General features: G+C 41.3%; 1 long non-coding RNA gene across 3 annotated transcripts in view; it reads right to left on the bottom strand.

The window, feature by feature from the left end:
* LOC135110957 (uncharacterized) overlaps positions 1-5,445 on the bottom strand; it is a 283,116-nt gene extending 277,671 nt beyond the window's left edge. The window contains exon 1 of one of the 3 annotated variants that reach the window (XR_010273508.1): positions 5,125-5,445. This is a non-coding gene — a long non-coding RNA (uncharacterized LOC135110957). The remainder of the gene's footprint in view (positions 1-5,124) is intronic. The other 2 variants (XR_010273509.1, XR_010273507.1) reach the window with 2 other exon arrangements.
* Positions 5,446-6,105: the final 660 nt, after the last annotated feature.

The following is a 6,105-nucleotide window of genomic DNA, read 5'->3' as shown; positions in this document are numbered from 1 at the left end:
CAGCTTAACTAACCAATACTCTGCTCAAGCTAACGTAGTGCAACAACTTGTTCTAGAGTACTGTAATATTACCGCTCCTGCCATACTGCATGATTCATCCTGACATTTCTCTCAGTAAAATCTAACCAAATTCAACCACAAGACTAACAGCTGATTGCAATGCTCACACTAACGTAACTTCACATATTATAATTTAATCTAATCAGACCGTGTATTCGTCACACACTAACATCCACAACGTCGCGCCAGTTAAGGGGTGAGGCTTGGGGAAGGTCCCTGCTTAACCTGACCTACCCTAACTCGTAATGTAGGTTGTGTTTTGTGCTCATGTCTGATGCACGAGTCCAGTAACCTTCAAACACAAGCTCAGACGTATATTATTATCATTATTATCGTCATTCTCCTTCACCCGTTGTCTCCCACCGCGAGAGAACCCCACATAATGCACACAGGGACGGAGAGACAGATGAACGGCTCAGCAACACGAGATAAACAAGACCCCGTTATCTGCTGTCCCGTGGCCCTCACTACCTTATCTCTCCCATTCACAGATGTTATAATGAAGCCAAAAAGTGATACCTTATCTCGTCTCAGGCTAGTTCCTTTCCAAAACAACTCCTACATCAAGGGGTTAAGTGTGTGGGTACTTGTCATGAGAACCGCTACCACTACTACTACCATTACTACCACTACTACCACAGCCATACTATCACCATCCATCACAGCTATCACCCGTACCATCACAACAAGTCTTTTACTATCACTATCACCATAACAATACGCCAGAAGTTAAAAATAGCAGTTAAGTGCGAGAGATAAACTTGTTCGAAATTCTTGATGTCTTCAGAAGAAAATTTCGTCGGATTCTATAGTGGTACTGAAGTGGCATTGTATGGGGCGAATAGCGGACTCTTATGGGTGATAAGGGGGGATATTTGAATGGGTGAAATGGATATTGTAGTGGTGATACTGAAGTTATATTGTAATGTGTGTATTATAAGGAGTTATATAGAAGTGGATGTGTAAGGGGTAAAGGAATAGTGTATTGGGTGATATGGGAAGCGTTGAGTATGGGGAAGGAAGTACTGTATGAATATTTGCGGGGGGGGAAGATATATTGCATAGGTACTAATCACACACACCGAGTTATCTATACCGAGTGTGAAAATGAGAGAACAGATCGTCTAAGCAAATCCTTTCACTAAGACAAGTAGGAAAAGTGTCAATATAATTCAGGAAAAGGAGATATACAAAGAAGGAAAAAAATTAAGGAGGTGAAGGATGAAGAAATATAACCCAAGGAGGGGAATAAGCTAGGGCAATATAAAAGAGGAAAAAAGAGGTGAGGTACAAGGAAAATTCTATCTGAGAGGGAAGAACACACGGAGAAAAAAAGTAGCACAAGGACACACACACACACACACACACACACACACACACACACACACACACACACCGAAACGTTTAAGAATACAGACTGCAGTCAACTCGAGTGCGTGCAAACACCAGTAACATACTACGTGGCTGTTAATTTAAGATGAGAACTCAAGTATTATTCGGGTAATGGACGCTGAAAGGGAGACTAAGGCAGCATTACTCATTCCTCTCCCTAGGTCAACTTCCACTTCAATCTGAGATACCACGCACTTCGTTTCATATTAACTCTTTAAACTCTTATTTGATTTCCATGATATTTTTTTTTCTAATGATCTGTCAAACTATCACTGGAATCATGAAAACCTCCCTGCAAACACACAAGAGCCTCCACTACAACGTTAAAAGGAGTCAGTCAAGACGCCGCATGTCTCCAGAATGCTCACTAAGCTCAAAAAGTTTCCGTGTAGTCTGAGTGTAAATCATTTCGTCCTTTTCCACGGTTGCCTTGTTTGACGGGAAGTAACACATATTTACCCCGCGTCGACATGTTTATACACTCCCCCGTGACGTCCTTCTATGTAATCCTTTCGTAGAATATACCATCCCTGATTCCGGGAACCCCCTGCTGGCTGGTACTCTCCCTCCTTTCTGTTCCCAGTTTCTACTCTTTCTCCCAAAGTCTATCCTTCCTCCTTTCCTCCCTTTCTCTTATTTCATGCCTTTTGGTCTCCCCTATCTGTTTATTTATTTCTTCTCTCTCTCTCTCTCTCTCTCTCTCTCTCTCTCTCTCTCTCTCTCTCTCTCCTCTCTCTCTCTCTCTCTCTCTCTCTCTCTCATCTCGTCTTACTTTCCTCTACTATTCCATAATTGAACTCTATTTTACAGCATATATTTTTCTTCCTATCATTTATTTCTACTTTCTATAGTTCACCACAATCCTTTCCTTCTTTTCTCCCTCCTTCCTATTGTATTTTCCTACATTCATGTACTTCTCCTCCTATCTATACATTCTTTCCTCTCTCCGTTCCCTTGAATCAGTTCCTTCTTATCTCCCTCTTTCTTCCATATTCCCTTCCTTTTTATCTCCTATCCTGCTTCCCAGCAACTATCTTTACTTCCCTTTTTCTATCTATTATCTCTCACGGTACCTCCCGTCCCTGTACCTCCTTCCTCTCTCACTGCTCTCTTCCAAGCATCTTCTCCCTTACCCCACGTGGCACCAGTTTTCGGAACTCTCCCCGTGATTTACATACGCAGAAGACTGACAGGGAGATTGTAAGAAAAACGCTTGTTACACTTCTACCAGTACCCACGCCTCTCATAGCGGACGGAACCGCCAGAGACAGCCAGGATGTGTGTATTTAACCTTATTTATTGATTCATTAATTTCTAAAGTCAAGACATCGCAACAATAAAATCATATCAAGTTGTAGGGTGAGGCTACGAGAGAACGCTGCTTCTTCTAATGAGAAACTTCTACAGTATCAAAGTCTCGGCATTGATTACTTGTTGATGGCCATCGACACAAGTTTGGTCCACAAAAAACTGTTATACGATCGAAAAAAAATTGAAGATAAAAACAACCATCATAAACAAGAAAGAACGCGTAAACACGAAACGTTGTTGCTTAATTAACCGCCACGAAACACTTCTACTCTTGAAAGGAATCACAGAACAAGTCACACAAACGTAGATAAAGCAGTTTCGTTATTCAACAATAAGAGGCTCACATAACATGCATACATACATAGAACAAGTCACACAAACGTAGATAACGTAGTTTCGTTATTCAGCAATAAGAGGCTCACATAACATACATACATACATACAACTTTACTGAAAAAAGTACTAGGACTGGAAGAATAAGCACAATGAAAATAGGTGATGACAACAAAAGAGAACAGAGACACTACAACATTGGGAGGCAAGTCACAACAGTGTATAGAAAATATTAACATCAAAACATAAGAGCACCTAGCAGTATTAAAATGTACCTAGCAGTATTAAAATGTTAAATGAACAACAGACAATCTACCAGTAGCACAGACCGGGTTTGTTCCTGTGGCCTGTAAATGACCAATGTGTGAGAATAGTACGAGGAGTGTATGACGTATGTGCGGTTTTATCACTTTTACTGAGAGCTCATGAAGCAATTTTCATGTATTATACGTGGCAATAAAGTATTTATTATTATTATTATTATTATTATTATTATTATTATTATTATTATTAAGAGTATGAGTAAGTACTATTTATCTCATCGAGACTATTTTCAAAAGCCACAGTTGATAAGTCGTTTATCAAGGGTGCTTTTACATGACGGTGCAGAATAACTGTTGAATTATCACTATAATCATCAAAACACCATTGAAAACTAATAACTACCACTATAACGTTAAAAGTCAAGATAGGAAGGTTTAAATATAGTTTTACTTTCAGATGTTGTTCCTCCCCTTTTACGGCCTTCTTGATGTGGAGAAACAGACGGAGGGGTGTGTGTGGTGACGGGCAGAGTATCGAGTAGGATGAAGGTTGGGGACAGGCACAGAGATTGGTGTATGGAAGAGGAATGATGATGCAGTGAAGGGCAGTGAAAGGGAGGGTGGTACTGTCATGTGATAGTTTAGACGCAGTGTTGTATTGGTGGTGATGGTGCTAGCGGTGTGAGTGGTGTATCTGGTGTTGGTGGTATAGTAGAGGTGATGGTTGTGTTGGTGGTGGTGGTAATAGTGAATGATGGTGGTGGTGGTGATGGTGAGAGGAACATTCCGTGCGATCAAGGTTTTCATGTGTGTGTGTGTGTGTGTGTGTGTGTGTGCACTTTCAACCTGTGCGTATAGGAAGGTTTAGACACGTGCTTCTATTGCGATCCTGGGCCATGAGCGTGAGGAGATTAGCAATGAACTACCTACACGCTCGTTAACACACACACACACACACACAGGAAAGGCAGGACGACTCAAATCGGTGGTGATGGTCATTAAGAGTAGTTATGTGGTAGAGGGTGAAAGTGATGGCGGTAGTAGTAGTAGTAGTAGTAGTAGCAGTAGTAGTAGTAGTAGTGGTGGTGGTGGTGGTGGTGAGGTTAGAGAAGCACGGTAATGGATAATGATGTGAGAATGGTATTTAATTGGGTATTCAAAAGAGCTTTTAAAAAAGGTGCTCTACTGCCGGCAATATTAGTAAAGTAAAGACGATAATGCTGTAGGGAGGACATGCAGTAGGGACGTTAATAGATGGTGGAATGAGAGTTGGTGGTCGTTATTTTTGGCGGCAGTGGTGCAGCAGGAAACGAAGATAGTTGTAATTTTAGTGATAATGGTGATAAGGAAGTGTAGGTAGTTAAGGTGATAATTACCACACGTATTAAAACAGTAGATTCATGACCGTGTCCTATTTTTTTTTAATAAGCCTTACAGCGGCTACTTTTAACATGCTCTACTAGTTATAATGACTTTCATCGGGAATTTCATGACTAATGACAATTATGCAATTACACTAATCCTCGCCATCAGTAGCAAAAACACCCATGAAGACACGACTAATAATCTCTGTAGCTTTGAAAATATTCCTAATGAAAGAGCAAAACACTTCAGAATAAAGAACTGGGAGGAACATACATTACGCAGTAAGACCATATTTAAACAACACAACTCTGGAACACTTTTAACATTTCTTCCTTTATATCTCCCCTTCTGACCACTGCCTTAATGTCTTCTAGTGTACTCATGGCAAAGCAACACTTACCCTATCAACCGGCAGGGGTAAGAGGAGCCGAGCGTAGGTCACAACGCACAAATCACAGAAAAATCAAAGAAAACACGGATGCCGCGATCACACGACGCCGCTGCCCAGGGAGCCACTCTAGTCTGGGACTACACGGTACGGTTTGCCACCCTGCTCATTCCTCTCTGCTTCCATTAATTTTTCGTCTTATTGTGCCAGATAGAGTTATTATATTCCACTTCGTATTTTAAATCCAAATACTAACGTTTCTTTATGGGTGTGTTGCTATATTTAATAACTAATGTTTATAGTTATGTAGTTCGGAGATCGCTGAAAGGATCTTACTCGGTTGGAAAGAGAGAAAAGTCAACACTTAGTGACGTCCAACTCAAGTTCAAGTTCAAGATTGAGGCTGGTTATGTTGTTTAGGCCGCCAAATATAAAGGCTTTGTTTTGAGGAAACCAGCATCCTTCATCAGGTAAGAGGTGACATACTTCGCTACTGAATATACGAAGCAGTAATCGCAGAGGTTTTCCTGAAGGCTACTGCATGTAAAAATGAAGGAAGTTATGTATAGTAAGCATGACTCTGCGCCGTTGAAGGGTTTGTATTATTCGAGGAGTGTGTGTCTGCTTTATGAGCGGACGCAGCAGACGATCTGCCTTGTGTAATACACAATTACGTAACTCTGATGAATGAAAACTGTCACATCTTGGTGGAGGGAGATTCATGTCTGTCAGAGAATCCTTCACCCACCGCAAGAACGTGCACTTGTATAAACACACACACACACACACAGACACGCACACGCACGCACGCGCGCGCCCGCCAGCTCTACGAGTACATACACTACCTGTGATGAAAAATATACTGCGTTTAATTTCCCCTGAACCAATTTTCACAGGTAAGCTTGGCTCTTTCAAAATGGCGCACCAAAGCGAGATGAGGCTTACAACAGTTAGTTGCATACACACACACACACACACACACACACACACACA

Source organism: Scylla paramamosain, chromosome 21 (genome assembly GCF_035594125.1).
Source record: "Scylla paramamosain isolate STU-SP2022 chromosome 21, ASM3559412v1, whole genome shotgun sequence".
NCBI lineage: Eukaryota > Metazoa > Arthropoda > Malacostraca > Decapoda > Portunidae > Scylla > Scylla paramamosain.
Note: the sequence above shows the minus strand (reverse complement) of the source record. Positions and strands in the feature narration are given on the sequence as shown.